This window comes from Zalophus californianus, chromosome 6 (assembly GCF_009762305.2).
Source record: "Zalophus californianus isolate mZalCal1 chromosome 6, mZalCal1.pri.v2, whole genome shotgun sequence".
NCBI lineage: Eukaryota > Metazoa > Chordata > Mammalia > Carnivora > Otariidae > Zalophus > Zalophus californianus.
Window position 1 is genome coordinate 89,286,237 of NC_045600.1, and position 15,284 is coordinate 89,301,520.

Below are 15,284 nucleotides of genomic sequence, written 5' to 3' on the forward strand. Positions count from 1 at the left end.
TCCTAAAGACCCAGGTTATAAAAAAGCCATCAGATCCCACAATTACACCCTTTTTTTCTTCAAACTTCAGGAGACATGAAAAAGTATTCTCACCTCCATGGCATCCTCCAGAATGGCTCAACCCCCTTAGGAACAGAAGCTTCGCTCGCTCCTAGAGATGTCCAACGGAACTCTGACCTCTCCCAACCCATCATTTCCGGAGTGAATTTTTCAACTCAGACACTTCGATTTGGCTTGGGGGGCTCTCAGCTCTGTGCACGTGCACACACTGGGGAGGGGGGCAGTTTTCTAGAGAATCTAGGGATCAAGTGCCTCATGTTGATCAAGGAAAAGGGTGAGGTTTCAGAATGTAAAGGGATTACTAGAGCCCTGTGGCCTGCCCACATGAGCAGGAATTTTCTATGCGATAACTGTAAAATCACATCTACGCTGTGTACCTTACTGAAATGTTTGCTTGTTGACAGCACAGAAGTGAGGCGGAGGGAAGATGGCAGGGTTGTAGGATGGGAAGGATCATCTGAGTATTACATTCCAGAGTATGCAACTGTATCTTCTGGTCAGATAATTAAACATTAACTTATGACACTAAAATTTAAACACGTGGTTATTAAACTAATGCATGAGGCCATTGGGTTAAACAGAAAAGCCAATCTGTAGTTGCATTCTTGGTCCTGGGTCTGTACCTTTGGGTTTTGAGGCATGGACTAAAATGTTCATTTTTCAAAATATGGCAAAAATCAGGACTTAACACCACCATTAAGGCCTAAACATCTTATGAATAAGAATCTTCAGGAGGTCCCCTGTTCACACTGCAGTAATGTTCTAAGTGGCCCTTGAGCCATTCACAACCAAATGCTCTCTAGATATCCTGAATAGATTAGTGCCAGCATTTGGTGGTGGGGTAAACCTAATTGTCTAGTTACTGCTTCCTTAATTTGATTATAGTTTTCCCCCAGTTTGGCCTACCTGCTGTAATAACGGTTATCCTGTCAAAAGGAATTATTTCATACTGTGCAAAGATTCAGTCGGGGCAGCATATGGTGCTATGCACATCAGCAAGGATGAGGCAAATCAGCTCAGATGGAATCTAAATGAGATGACATAGGCTGATATCATCAAACCAGGGAACCCCAATCCAACAAATTGCAGAACGATTACTGTGCCCTGGGGGATGAAGCTAATACAATTATCTCTGTTTTCTCTAAACACATATATACACATGCACTTTTATGATTCTTTTTTGAGAAAATGATTGCAGTATGGGGGGAAATCAAGCAATATAGAGTACAAAGAGCAAAGCAAAAAAACTACGTGAAGGCACCCCAGTAGAAATAACCCCTAATAGAGGTGTCAGGGAACTTTAGGGAACATCATTTCAGTGATCTATATACAGATAGAAGAAACAGGGTTGGAGATTGAAGGGGGGGGGAATCGGAGGGGGAGATGAACCATGAGAGACTATGGACTCTGAGAAACAAACTGAGGGTTTTAGAGGGGAGGGGGGTGATTCTAGAGGGGAGGGGGTGGGGGGAGGGGTTAGCCCGGTGATGGGTATTAAGGAGGGCACGTATTGAATGGAGCACTGGGTGTTACATGCAAACAATGAACCATGGAACATTACATCAAAAACTAATGATGTAATGTATGGTGATTAACATAACATAAAAAAAAAGAAACAGGGTGGGAAGTTACTAGACAAGCTATTTTTATTAAAATGTATTAAGTTTAACTTACCTAAATGTTAACAGGATAAAAGCCAATAAAATAAAACATACCTGTCTTCAGATAATTTTTTTTTTTAATTTCTAAAAGATGCTTAAAATTTGAAAGGGAAGATTATGGATAGCATTTATAGCTTGAGAATTTTTTTTTGTTTTTTACAAAACTTCCTTTTTGACTTTCAACAGTGTTTATCGATTCTCTGGTATAAATTATAAGGAAATTAGCATCCTGCTCTTTCTCTCCATGTAGTGATTATTATTTATGCTAATTAATTGTGCCCTAACTTTTGTGAGGTTTGAGGCAACAATAAAATAAAAACTCACTTAACCTGTGCCTAAACATTTAAGTATTATAAATGCTAGCTCTTAAATGAAATTCTCTTTATCTTCCTACTTTGACAAATATACTTTCATAAGACAAACTAAAAAACGTGTAAAACTATAGTTTCTGCATATGGCTAAAAGTTGGCAAATATCATAGAGAATTGAATATAATTATTTTTGCCCTGACTGATGTGTTTCAATGTTTAAATAAGTGATCAAGTACATACACAATTTATGAAGTATTAGGTATTTATTTTTGTATTTTAGCCAAGTCACATATTATGTTTTTATAATTGAAATATTCACATAATTTGTATTCCACTGACAGTAGTGAAATAAAAAATTAACATAAAATGTAATTTTCATATTATATATGCAATTGTTTGGGCCAGAAGTGTAAATTAAGGTAAACATAAAAATAAAGCAATCAAAATTATTTTTCATATGGATTTTTCATGAGTGGTCAATGTAGCTTATCATTAAATGTTGTCATGGAGTAGTGTGAGTTCACTCATATTTTTCTCATACTTATGATTTGCTTGGGTGCCACAAGATTCTTTTTTAAAAATCCTTTATCATGAGTTACTTTGATGTAGATCACTTCATCAGGTTTTCTGTTGTCAGCTGCTTTGTATAGCCTGACATGGTAAATGCCATACGATATTTTACCATTCCTCCTAACATTTCAACAAAACTTTCTTTTATTAGATCTCTGAATATTTTCAGACTCCATTTGTTTTGTATCCCATGAGAGGCTGTAGAAGACAGCAGTTTGGAACATGGACCCTGGAACCGCACTGCAGGTGTCAAACATCAGCTCTGCTGCTGACCTTGTAAGAGAACTTGGCCACGTTACTTAATCTCTTTGTGCCTAAATTTTCTCACCTCTTGTGTAAGTCAGCTTGGGCCGCTGTAACGAAATGACTGTGTGGCTTAAATGACAGACATTAACTTCTCACAGTTCTGGAGTCTGCAAGTATGAGATCAGGGTGTCATCATGGCTGGATTCTGGTGAGCGTCTTCTGGCTTACAGATGGCCATCTCCTCACCGTGTGCTCACATGGTCGAGAGTGAGAGAGCAAGAGTGAGACAGAGACAGAGACAGAGTGCGAGCTCTCTGGGGTTTCCTCTTGTAAGGGCACATACCATTGGATCACGGCCCTACCCTTATGACCTCATTTATTTTAACCTTAATTACCCCCTCAGAGGCATATCTCCAAATACAAACCCTAGGGATTAGGGCTTCAATATATGAACTTGGGGAGAGGGGGACACAAACACTCAGTCCATGATACCTATGAAATGGACATCTACTTTCATGTACCTATGATTGCCTTTGTCTATCTTCTGCCTTTCATAGTTTTCACCGTATTGCTCTCACTTTATTTTTTTAAAATTGTATCTTATGATTCTAAAATGATCACTCCCTCAGGTCTGTTATCCATGTTCTGACAACATTTTCCATCCAACTTCTTGCTCTTTGTATTTTCTTTATGTGGATATCTTCTTTGCGATGGTTTGATTTTCCTCTTCTATTTCTTTTCTATGCTCTGCCAGTTCACTTTTCAACTTTTTAGCTGTCTCACCATGAGCTATGTGACATTTCAGTTATTGGAGAATTATTGAATCCAAATTTGTTGGATAATCATAATCTCTCGAGTCCAAATTTGGAGAAAAGTGCCACGCATACCCTGCAAAAGACCGGAGCAAGGTTCATGTAAAGTCTGTACCAGTTTGCAGGATGTACAAGCAGAGTCCTAACTGGGTCTAAGAATATCCAAATTTGGGGGTGCCTTCCTCATGTCTCCCCAGAAGCAGAAGAGAAACTGGAGTCTTATGTGAGGCGGCACTCCCTCTTTCTCCCTTCAAACCAAATAAGGTGGACTATTCAGAAGCCACACTCTCATTCCTGGAGGCCATCGGCTGAACACATATTGTGTTCCCCTTTAGAACCGGGGCCTGGGCACCACCCATCAAACTTGAGGTCAAACAAAGTTCCTTTTGACCCCTGTCTGGCCTGCACGTGTTGTTTTCAGGCAGGGCCTGCCCTAGGCACAACTGCGAAGGCTTCCCCTCTCAACACCTTTCCCTCTTTCTTGCCACCCTGCTCCCTCCCCCATGCACGCCTCCTGTGTTTTCTTTCCTCCAGATCCTGTGTTCAGCTAGCTGTCATTTAGTTGTCGACAAATTGCTGAAAGTATTACCTGATGCCTTTTACTCATCTCACTCAGGAGCATTACATTTTAATAGGCTTACTTAAGACAAGGACATCCACAATACCCAAAGAAATAAATCCTGAACAGTGAATTTTAAGCATCAAGGCTGAAAAAGGGTGCCGGATAGGGCCAGACAGAGATTTTGTAGTAAGGAGGCCCTGATCTTTGTTCTTCAAATCACTGCTCATAAGTCAAGTTCACTTTGGCAGTTCAATATTATTCATTCCCTTCTCTCCTCCCTCCCCTTCCAGGCTGGGTTGCCAAACCAGGGCTCACACACCATTTCTCCTCTGGAGTCCATTCTAGCTCTCAGGTACAGAGACACAGATTCATTTGCCCCTTCCCCTAAAAAATGCCAGTCCTTCCTCTCTCTCTGCCTCCGTTTAGGCTGACCATTTTGTAGGGGTGCCTTCTTTCTTCTTCTTCTTCCTTTTCCTAAATTTCAAAATGTGACTCATCCCTCTCAGTTCCAACATAAATATCCCCTCCTCTGCAAAGACTTCCCCCAAATTCCTTGGGCAGAGCTCATTAAATCTGCTTCCCGGTACCCCCTGCATCCTGAGGACTTCAGGCAAAGCGTATGCTGAAAAGGGTTTCATTAGTGTAGTGTTTGCCTTCCTAGAGGGTGACCTAATCCTAGTCAACTTGGAATGTTTGGCTTCCAGCAAAAGTTTGGGTACTTTGGCATCCAGTAGAAGCCTCATAGGTTTTTTTGTTTGTTTGTTTACCTGTTTTTAAAGAACGATACTTATAGTTTCTGTCATTAACTAGCTCTGTGCTCTTAGTGAAATCATTTCCATTTCTCTGTCCTCCGTTTCCCCAATTTTAAAAATGAGGAAGTTGGACAAGAATTGTCCTAAAGCCTTTCCCAACAATAACATGCTGTGACAGAGCATTGTGGGCCCAATCTCTCCAAAGTGAAGAATTAATATTTTCTTCATTGTATGATAAGAATGGGTTTGTTCTTTGTAAAGAACTGTTGACACATGATTGTGAAAATAAATATTGCCATTTCCACCTACTCATCTGTCCTGGAACCACAAGTTCACATACCAAAGAGAACTGAGAAGGGAGGTGAGAGAAATACTTTCTAAGTTATCAGGGTAGGAGAGCTCCACACCCCAGGTTTATTCAGGGAGTGTTTGCCATGGTTGTCCTCCCGCTCTGCAGATGGGCAAGTTCTGGATGGCTTCTCTGGGCAGCATGAGGGTCAAGGGTGGCTGCCAGTGCATTCGGAGATATCATCACACCTGTCCTTCTTGTTTTCTTTGCTTAGAATATTACAGTTGAAATGCAGAAGAAACCCTAAGGAAATGTGACGTTGAGAAGGCCCTTGCTCTCTGACCATGACGACAGCAAAGACAAACATGTTCCTCTGATGGTTTCATGTGGTTGCCTGTTCCACCCAGTCTTGATGGGTCTGAACAAATACCCATCTCCAAGGGAATGACATTAAACCTGACTTTTTCTCTCTGCCCACTATTAAACCTTTTCCCTCTCCTGTACCCACACTCTGCTCCTGTGGCAGATGCTGTGGGGGCTGGGCCCAGATCCCCTTAACCAGCCAGTGCCCAGACCCAACCTGCTGTGAAAGGTGGCCACTAATGACTCACAGCTACTCCCTTCCCCAGAGAACCACCCTCGGAGGACAGAAGCTGTCTCGCCTGGGAAGATAAACTCCCTCCCCAGAGGCCTATAGCCAATACCTGATGTACATGGGCTACAGAAAGGTGACGTCCCTGCCTAAAAGGAGACGTGTTCTATGTAGCATGCATTCCAGAACCTTTCTCCCATGAATGAGACCAAGGCAAGGCCTTACCTTAGACCACATCCTTGCTAGGCTTCTTCCCCTGCCCTATCCTGTGCCAGGCTCTGCTTCTAAGGAACCCAGCCCAATTCAGCTCATCTCTCCTCAATCTGTCATTCCATATAACCCCCTTCTAGAAAAGCCATTTTAACTGGTAGACAGACTGCTTTGCTGCATGGCTGCCCTTTGGAGGCTCTATGTAATCCTAGCAAATTTCCTCAGTGGTTCATTTATATTTAAGGGGCCAGTGGGTCTTTGGTAATAATGTCTTCAGATCATGGGGGGAGGAGAAAATGAGGCCCTGTGCTGTAGTGGAGGAGTACTGGCTTAGAATGAAGGGGAACTGGGTCCAGTACCATGACCAGCACTCATCTGGACAGAGGATAAGTTTGTGTAGCTCTTGGGTCTCAGTTTACTCCTCTGTCAAGTGGAGAGAGGGAGAAGGTGAGCCTGAATGGAAGTCCCTTCCTGTTCTGCCGTTTTAGGAGCTGATGATTCACACTCTTTCCATTTCCACCCAGAAGGAGCATGCAGAAGAAATATGTGCATGGGGTGGACCCTGAAGTCTATTATTCACTTTCTGCCTCCAAAGCAGAGAAGCTAAACACACATTTTGGTGATATTTATTCAGCACTTAGTGCCTTCAAAGAACTGGTTTTGGATACCATGATCTAAGTACCTACTTTTTGGTGGAAGCTGGCAGGAGGGCTTTCTCATTTCACCCTGGCAACCACTCTCTTCGTGTCTCTCAGCATTCACGGAACTGTAGGAAAGCCTGTTGAAAAAGGCAAAGCCTGCTCAGATCAGCACAGGGCTCCTCCATATAAAGGGGGGAGCTGCTTATTGAATCAATCCTGGGCCATTCAAACATTCATTTAAGAAGTGAACTGTTCACTTGTTTTTTCTTTCCTTTTAATTTTCCAAAATGCCTTCACATCCATTCCTCCATCCATTCTTCCTGGGTCTTATAACCTGCTAACTTGCTACTCCTTGTTACCTTGTAAGGCACCTCTATTTGGAAAACAAACAAACAGAGGAAAAGCATGGTTATGTGACTTGATTTTAAAGTCACAGAGCTTTAATGTCAACAGTAGTCCTAGAGCACAATTCTCAGGCTCTTAGCTGCCTGAATTTCTACCAAATTACATGGCCTTTCTCAATAGTTGAGAGTTTCCCTAAGTGTTCTCTAAGGATTTCCAATTCCTTGGAAGGTGGATACTTGTTATGCAGAAGGGAGTGGCCGATGATGAAATAAGTTTGGGAAGTGAATGTGACATTAAGCAGGCTACTTTTCAAAAGATATCTTGGAGCCCTGTGCTACTGAAGTGTTCCAAGGCAAGGCAATGCATGTAGCAACTCCAAACATACATGACCATACAGACCTTTACTTCCAGATCATCTTGCATCTTGGAAAGCACTCTAAGAAAGCATATTCATTGGTGTATATAACACCCAAAGTTTGGCTATTTGGATGATTTCTGGTACCAAGTAAGCATAACCTACTATTCAAATTATTTCCGTCACCAGTACCCTAATGCCTCAGTTTTGGTTTTTTGTTTTTGTTTTTATTATTCATTTTAGAGAGAGACAGAGAAAGAGAGTGAGCATGTGAGCGGGGAGGGGCAGAGAGAGAAAGAGAGAGAGAATCTTAACAAGGTTCCACACCCAGCATGGAACTTGATTCAGGGCTCAATCTCAGGACCCTGAGATCATGACCTGAGCCGAAATCAAGAGTCAGAGGTTTAACCAACTGAGCCACCCAGGTGACCCTGGTTTTGTTTGTTTTTTGAATTGGTGCATGCCTATATGCTAGCAAACCCTACTTGGTTGCAATATGATGAGGACTGACTGACCACCCTTGCACAATTGACTCACACCCCATCCTCACAAAGGCTGCAGTAGGCTAAAGGGGCCTCATGACTTCCAACATTCTGGGCATTCCAGGTATACCACATCTGAAACAGCTTGTAATATCTTAACATTAAACCTCATCCAAGCTGCTTTCCCATGAGAAGCTCCACAGCCCTCCAAAACAGGTTGTCAGCCATCTATAATTACAAGCATTTAATTGTCCACATAGAATAAAATTTCAAGGACTCTCTCACCATTGTTTCCGTGTAGACATATACTTCTTTCAATTAAATAGCAAGTACCTATGTTGGACTCACTTTATACTCCTCTCCAGATTGCTCTGCCCGTCATGTCCCTAGGTCTTGGATTTAGCTCAGGGGACAGCCCCGGCTGTTGCCACCCTGTTTGTTCTCACCACTGGCAGCAGCTCAGGTGCCCTATACAGACTTTGTTGGCTCTGCAGAGGTTCAGGCTCTCTTCATTTTGGGACATGGATTAAACACCAGGGCATGAGGCGGGGGTTTGACCCTCTCTCAGAAGGACTAACACAACCTGGTAGTGTGTGTGTGTGTGTGTGTGTGTGTGTGTGTGTGTGTGTGTGTGTGTGTGTGTGGGGGGTGAGGTTGGTGGGATTAACACCCAGTAAGACAACACCTGACCAGTAAGAGGCAGAAGGCAGAAAGAAGCCAACAGGAAAACTCTGCTTCTGCACCCAACCCCCCCAACAGATTGTTCTGAGATTGCTCCTTGTGACATCTCCTGAGCCTTTGTAGCAACCATCTGTGTTTTCTTGTGCAGCTACAGCCTGCTCAGAAGGCACCACCTTTGACTTGTTCTGCCTGCTTCCCTCGCCCGACTTCCTATGCCCTGGAATCCTACCCCCCCCCCCGGTGAAGTGTTGGCATTTAAACCCTGCCTTAAGCTCTGTCTTAGGGAACCCAGGCCAACAGTTCCACACATATCCAAGGGGTTTCCCTATTTTTGAAACAACCATCCTCATAATCACAGCTCATGTATGCCGAACCTTACTATACAGACTTTTACACATAACATTTCTTACTTGCCATTTGAAGAGAATACAGTTCAATAGGCAACTGCTTATAACCCTTTCTTTACTCTTAAGGGTCTTAAAGTAGATTTTTCCCAAAGTCTTTCCTGTAGAGACAGATGTAGAAGTTTGTTAAGAAAATATTTAGGCTCTAGACAAGGATGCTGCCAGGTTTTATCACTGTTGAAGCATGATCGGCTCATGATCTTTGACCCCAATTCTGTTCAAGGGATAAAATGCATTCAGATATGAAGTGGGACTAGCATACTTTCACATTCTGTAGGGGCTGTAGGTTGCACACGGGCCTAGAAAGAAACACAGATTAGTTTAATAATAAACTTCAACATAGCAACAGAAAAAAAAAAGGATTAATTCTCTATGTTTCCATAGCGAAATTATATACAGCTAAATTTTTATGAAAACTTGGTTCTTTCCTGTGGCCTAGATAATATATATATTTCCTGGACTGGAAGTGAGAAGGATTTTTTTAAACAGTCATCTATAGAGATGTTTCTACGAACTAGGAACATAGATTCTTTCTGTTGGCAGCTAGAAGACCCCCTCTTCCCAGAGGAGATTATGAGAGTCAGATAGAACAGAATAGGCCAAGCTACTATAACAAGGCAATTATCTCAGTGGCTTTATAATGGTAAAAGCTTGTTTCTTACTCCATGTCCATCAAGGGTAGGTAGGGGCTCTGCTCCAAGTCACCCTCAAACTGGAAGCAGCCATCACCAGACCACAAGACAGTCACCTTGGCAGGAAAGAGAAGAGATGGTTTAGTAACTCTTAAAGCTTCAACAGAAGGTGCCATGATTATTTCCACCCAAATTTTAGTGAGCAAAGCAAGTCAGATGGCCACAGCTCATTTCAAAGTGATTGGCAGACAAGAGTTCTACCAAATGTCCTAAAGGAGTATTAGAATATTTGCTCTCAGCCCTTATGACTGGCTCTAGGCACTGTCAGCAAAGAAAGCAATTACATCCTGTGAAAGGAAAGTCAGTAAACATTTTGCTCTAGGTACAGCTGGCCCTGTCTGAGGTCACAGTGGACATCCGGTTGCTCTCAGACATCGGAAGGTACCACCACACAGGCATAACCACCTACTACTACTACATACACACACCCCTCCTCAGATTGCCTAGGAAAAATGTTTACTTAAACCCCCATAGAAGAGGGAGGAGAACTGGACTCCCCCACTCTGTGTTGAAGAGCTAAGAAGAGGGACAAGTAAAAGCTTCCCAGCCCCCTGTTAGGACAGAACGGTGTTCAGAAATCATGTCCCAATTGTTCTCCGCTGTGCCGAGGGCTTCCCTCTCCTCTTCCTACAGACTTAGCCTCAGCAGTGGAAAGAAGTCCCTAATGATCTGACACCCAGAGTCCATTGCATTCAGGTGCATCACTCTTCTCTGGAAACCTTTGTGAATGCAATCCCTAAGTTCTTTGCAGATAGTATTCTGTCAACCCGGGAGTTGGCTTGTTTTCTGTGGTGCTTTCTTAGCAAAAAGCCATTTTCCCAGAGGGTTCCTGTGAATGGTTCCTATAAACTGGAGTTAAAAGACATCATGGCCAGAGGCCTTTTAAAGAAATTTCTGTTCTTTCTTCTCCAAGCTTTTAAAGATCACATCTTCAGAAGCCATTTTCTTTATCTATCTAAGGCTAAGTAGAGAATTCTATAGGGCAGAGACAGAAGGAGAACATTCTTTATGAAAAAGAAAGGAAGAAAGAAAGAAAGAAAAGAATAAATCATAAAGCATTTTTAGGTACAGGAACCAAGAAACTTTGATACTGGGCGTATTTTTATCACTCTATAAAAATGTCTTTGTTTCTTCTTCAATTCCATTAAATGGGACAAAGGAGAAAAGTACATTTCTCGTTTTCTCCTCTGAGGTTATTCCCCCTTGACACAGCCCACATGCCCAGAGTTTAGTGCATTAGCATCACTAAGATCCACAAAGGTCTTGCCTCCCTGCTCATCACCTTTTAGATCCTCTCTGGCTGCTTGGAAAGCAGGCTGCTGTTTAATGAGACAAATCCCCCTTGGAGGCTCCTCTTCCCTCTAGGAATTCAGTAAGTGCTTTATATAAAACAGTAATAGGATGGCTCAGCCAGACTCTCTGGCTCACATACACTAACTGGTGTTCCCTTTGGGAAGGAAGAGCAGGTAGCCGAGTGATAAGGCCATTAGGACTGACTGCGCCCTGTGAGCTCCGAGTCCCTGAAGCCACTTTTCTTGCCTGTTGTAAGTATGAAAGGAAGTCGGTGAACGGCTGATCAGAACAGACTTGCTGGTGGGATGTAAAGATGTCCACGGGCAAACTCTGGATAATAATGGGCAGACAGTGATTTAGTGCTGTGATTATTGCGCAGCACAGGCCGGAAGTAGTACCGGGCCCCGGAAGCTCAGAGGAGCTACGGAGGAGTGATGAGAAACCAGACGTGGTAGCCCCACGCAGGTGAGAGTGCCTGCTCCTGGCATTAGAAGAGGGGATCCTCTGGGAGGCCTTAGCAACGCCTCCCAGAAGTCCGGGAGACAGCGGGTAACCTCTCACACCTGTGAGAATTTCTCTCCTCCTTACATTATTGCTTCACCTTTGTCCTCTGACTTCAGAGAGTTTTGGCTTCCTTATGACTCCAGACTTTAGGAGTACCTGGGCCTCTGCCTCTGTTGGGTTCTTTTCCCTAAGAAGTTGAGAGATCTCAGTGTTGTATGATCTCAGCAATTTTTAAGACTGACAGTTGGAGTTAGGGAGAAGCTAGTTAAAGCCCCAAGCAGTGTCAGAATGGGATAAGGGGTGAGGGTAGAGCTTGAGATGGAAGTTGGTGGAGCAGAATGAAGAGTGACATGAATAGAGTTGTGTTTTTCTTTTTCTTTCTCTTCTTTTATTATTATTATTTTTTTGCATGGTGTTTATTGATATTTCCCTATCGACTGCACAAATTAGAAATTCTGTTCAAACAGTGAGATGATTTTCAGATATGTCCACAAATTCATTGATATGCCTCCCTTTCAGAGATGGAGACTAATTCCCCTCCCCTTGAGTATGGACTGGACTTAGTGCTTTCTAACAAATAGAATAAAGCACATGGTGTGACTTTGGAGACTAGATCATAGAAGGCCCTGTGGCTTTATGTTTGTTCTTTTTCACTTTCTCACTTTGAGCATTTGTTCTGGGGGCAGCCAGCTGCCATGTCATGAAAACCCTCAGGCAGCCCATGGAGAGGTCCACGCTGTAAAGAACTGAAACTTCTGCCAACAGCAATGTGAGTGTGCCGTCTTGGAAGCAGATCCTCCAGTTCCGGTCAAACCTTCATTGCCTATAGCCCCAGTCAGCATCCTGACTGCAGCCTCACGAGAGATCCTGAGCTAGACCACCCAGCTAAGCCACTCCCAAATTTCTGACCAGCAGAAATTTGAGACAATACGTTTGTAGTTTTGAGCCACTAGGTTTTAGGATGATTTCTTTATGCAGTAATAGATACCTCCAGCAACTGGGATTGTAGTCGCCAAGACACAGACTGTGTCCAAAGTAACAGATGACCATTATAAAGTCTGTACCAGTGTTCCTCTAGTGAATGCCATAGTTCATTAACACCTTAAAAATCTAAAGAGGAAGAAAAGGAAAATGAGCCAAAAGCTTTCCATTCGGTGTTTGTTCTTGGCAAAATGAATCTGTTCTTTAAAACATCTCAAAATTTGTTCCAGCGTACTTTTCCTTGGGCCAGGTGAAGAAACCCTCACACTGAAGCTATATCCAGAGCTGTGGTCATTTATTCAGATAGTTTAGAAGATATATTTTCTTATTCTGGGTTTAGAGATCCTCAGATTGGCAAAATTGGAACAGAAAGGAAGAAGGGAAGGAGGAAAAGAGGAGAGAATTGAGTAAAAGTAAGATCTATAGTTTATATTAGTTTGTCTGTGAAGCACCAAAAAAAGTAAGGAAATCTCATATTCTAGCAGCTAGGGAAAAGGTGTCCTCCCGCAGTTCAAGTTTTTATGAATTTTGTCCCCAAGCTTTTCATACATACCTTGATTTATTAGCCTTTCTCAGCATTATATCTTGTAGACCTGCCAGAAGAACACAGTGGAATGAAACATCTGGCAAATTTTCCCAGATCCTATTATGAAATATCTTCAATTTTCAATTCAGTGAAAAGTAAACAAGTCATTGTCTTCCCCAGAAGTAATTCACTTTGCTGTCAGAGCCCGTGGGCCGAAGGCGATGGAGGTTTCCAAGTCCGTCCTCGGCTGCTGGGCATGTGGGGCGCCGTCTCTTTGCAGTCTGGGTTAGCTGCAAGGTTAGGTAACTCCTGGATGCTCTACCTAAACAAATACATCTGCTTGCTCAGTGAAGTGGTTATTATCTTTTATTTCCAAGTGATCTGCTTTGATGCTCTTAAAGGGTCACTTATGAATTGACATTATATCAGCAAATAGTAATTGCTTAATTTCTGCAAAAATGTCTAGGTTCATTTCCATTCCAACTTTTCAACCCCCCTCCCCTACACACACACACGCATACTGCTAGGCTTAAAAAAGCCAGCGAAGATAACATGGCCCCCTCCAGCTGCTTATAGTAGCACATAGCCAGATTCTTTTTCAAAGGAAGAATTCTAGCAGATCTTTTCAATGTCAGTCTGTCCTGAACCTGAATTTAAATGCACAATATTCCTGAAGTCTTTGTAATCATTCGACAGAAAACAATTCCAAATTACTAAAAAAGAGACTATTATGCCTGTGAGTATTTCCAGGGATTTTTTTTTTTCCAATAAGGCATCTTTATAGACATAATACACAGAGATACTAAGCAGATACACTTGACTGACAGACAGGGAGGACTGAACCATTAGGACTTGAAACAAGCACCTACTGGCCTTCAAATGTGCTGAGCCTCTTCCAAGACACTGAATGACTTAGGACCAGATGATTCTGTAACTATGCAGATGAAGAAACTGAGGTTGAATATGGGAAAGAAATTCGGTGATTGTTTCACATCAGTGATGTCAGTGTGGTGCAAACAATTCAGATGCAGGATGTCGGGGCGGGGAGGGGGGAGGCAAAGATAAACAACTCCCAAATTAGAGTGGGTGAGTTGATCCTAAAATCAGCACAGCAACCCCACTGCAGAGACTCAGAAATGACCCACAATAGGACATTTTAACTGTTGCTAACATCTGATCCATTTGAATCATCCAAGGCTGTGTCAGCAATCCAGAAAGTGGAAGGCCTCCTTTCACAACAATGAGCTCTGCTTCATCCTCGGAGAGATTAAATGATAAAGATGTGAGGAGGGGAAGCTACGATTAAGTCCTTTTTGATATTTCTCATATCAAGCACAGTGCTGGGCACATAATAATCATTCAATAAATATTTGCTGAAATGAAAACATGACATAGTTTCCATCATTTTGGATCATACTCTCTACATTAGCTGTCGCCTTCTTCCCTCCTTCTTCCTTTTGAAGCTAAATGAAGGCAGAGAGAAGCAAGCCGCAGCATTCCCCAACGCGCCTTTCTTGAAGCAAATGAGCCAGCTGGAAACCCTCAAACTTTAGGAATATTGTTCATGCAGTTTCTCTGTCTTTCTCTCATTTTGATTTCACTTTCATAAGCACTAAGCCTATTAATGATTCTGCCCAGGGTGGCAAGCAAGGGAGAGGGAAAGGAACACAACCTGCATTTTGCCTTTCCTTTTCTCAGAGAGCCAAATTATGTTATTTTTGTAAAAGCATCTCTCCCCTTTCCTATCGTCAGCTTCAGTCATCTCTCTTAGTTGATGGTGGAGCATCTCAGCGTGGGGGCTGCTTATCTTGGGGGGGAATCTGGTGGTGGGCTTTTAAAGTTGCCCCAAGCTGAGCTGGATGTCTGCAATTCCCGGTGCTACTTATTTAAAACAAAAAAATAAAAAAAAAAAAGAAAGAAAGGGAAAAACAAAGAGTCATTGCCGTCTCCTCTGGTGCACTGGTATAGAAAATGCTAGTGAACATTTTCATTTTCAGCTCCAGTTTCTTATTCCTCGCCGCGGAAGAAAGAGCAGGCTAGTGAACTTGGAGCTTCACAGGCCCCGTGCTCATGCTCAGCTTTTTTGTAAATATTGTAATAAGCACCTGGACGGGAGAAGAAAGGCATGGGAGAATGTCTAAAGACAGTCTGAGAGGGCTCCAACTAGTAGAATTTTCTTCTGTCCTGAATACTTCTCCGCCTGTTTGAAAATGCTAATCCAGGTTTTTTTATAGTTGGCCTCAGCCTGCGGCCAGGCAGCCAGGATTGACCCTTTCTGCCTCATCTATGGGTCAGAAGTCTTGTAGAAAAAGAGT

General features: G+C 42.7%; 1 long non-coding RNA gene across 1 annotated transcript; it reads right to left on the reverse strand.

Moving 5' to 3' along the window:
• Window positions 1–2,303: 2,303 nt before the first annotated feature.
• On the reverse strand, window positions 2,304–13,083 carry LOC113910011. The gene is made up of 5 exons (XR_003515881.2): window positions 12,997–13,083; window positions 9,636–9,721; window positions 8,980–9,074; window positions 6,752–6,843; window positions 2,304–3,736 (listed from the first exon to the last, which is right to left on the reverse strand). It is a non-coding gene; the product is annotated as an uncharacterized LOC113910011 (long non-coding RNA).
• Between the last annotated feature and the right edge of the window lie 2,201 nt (window positions 13,084–15,284).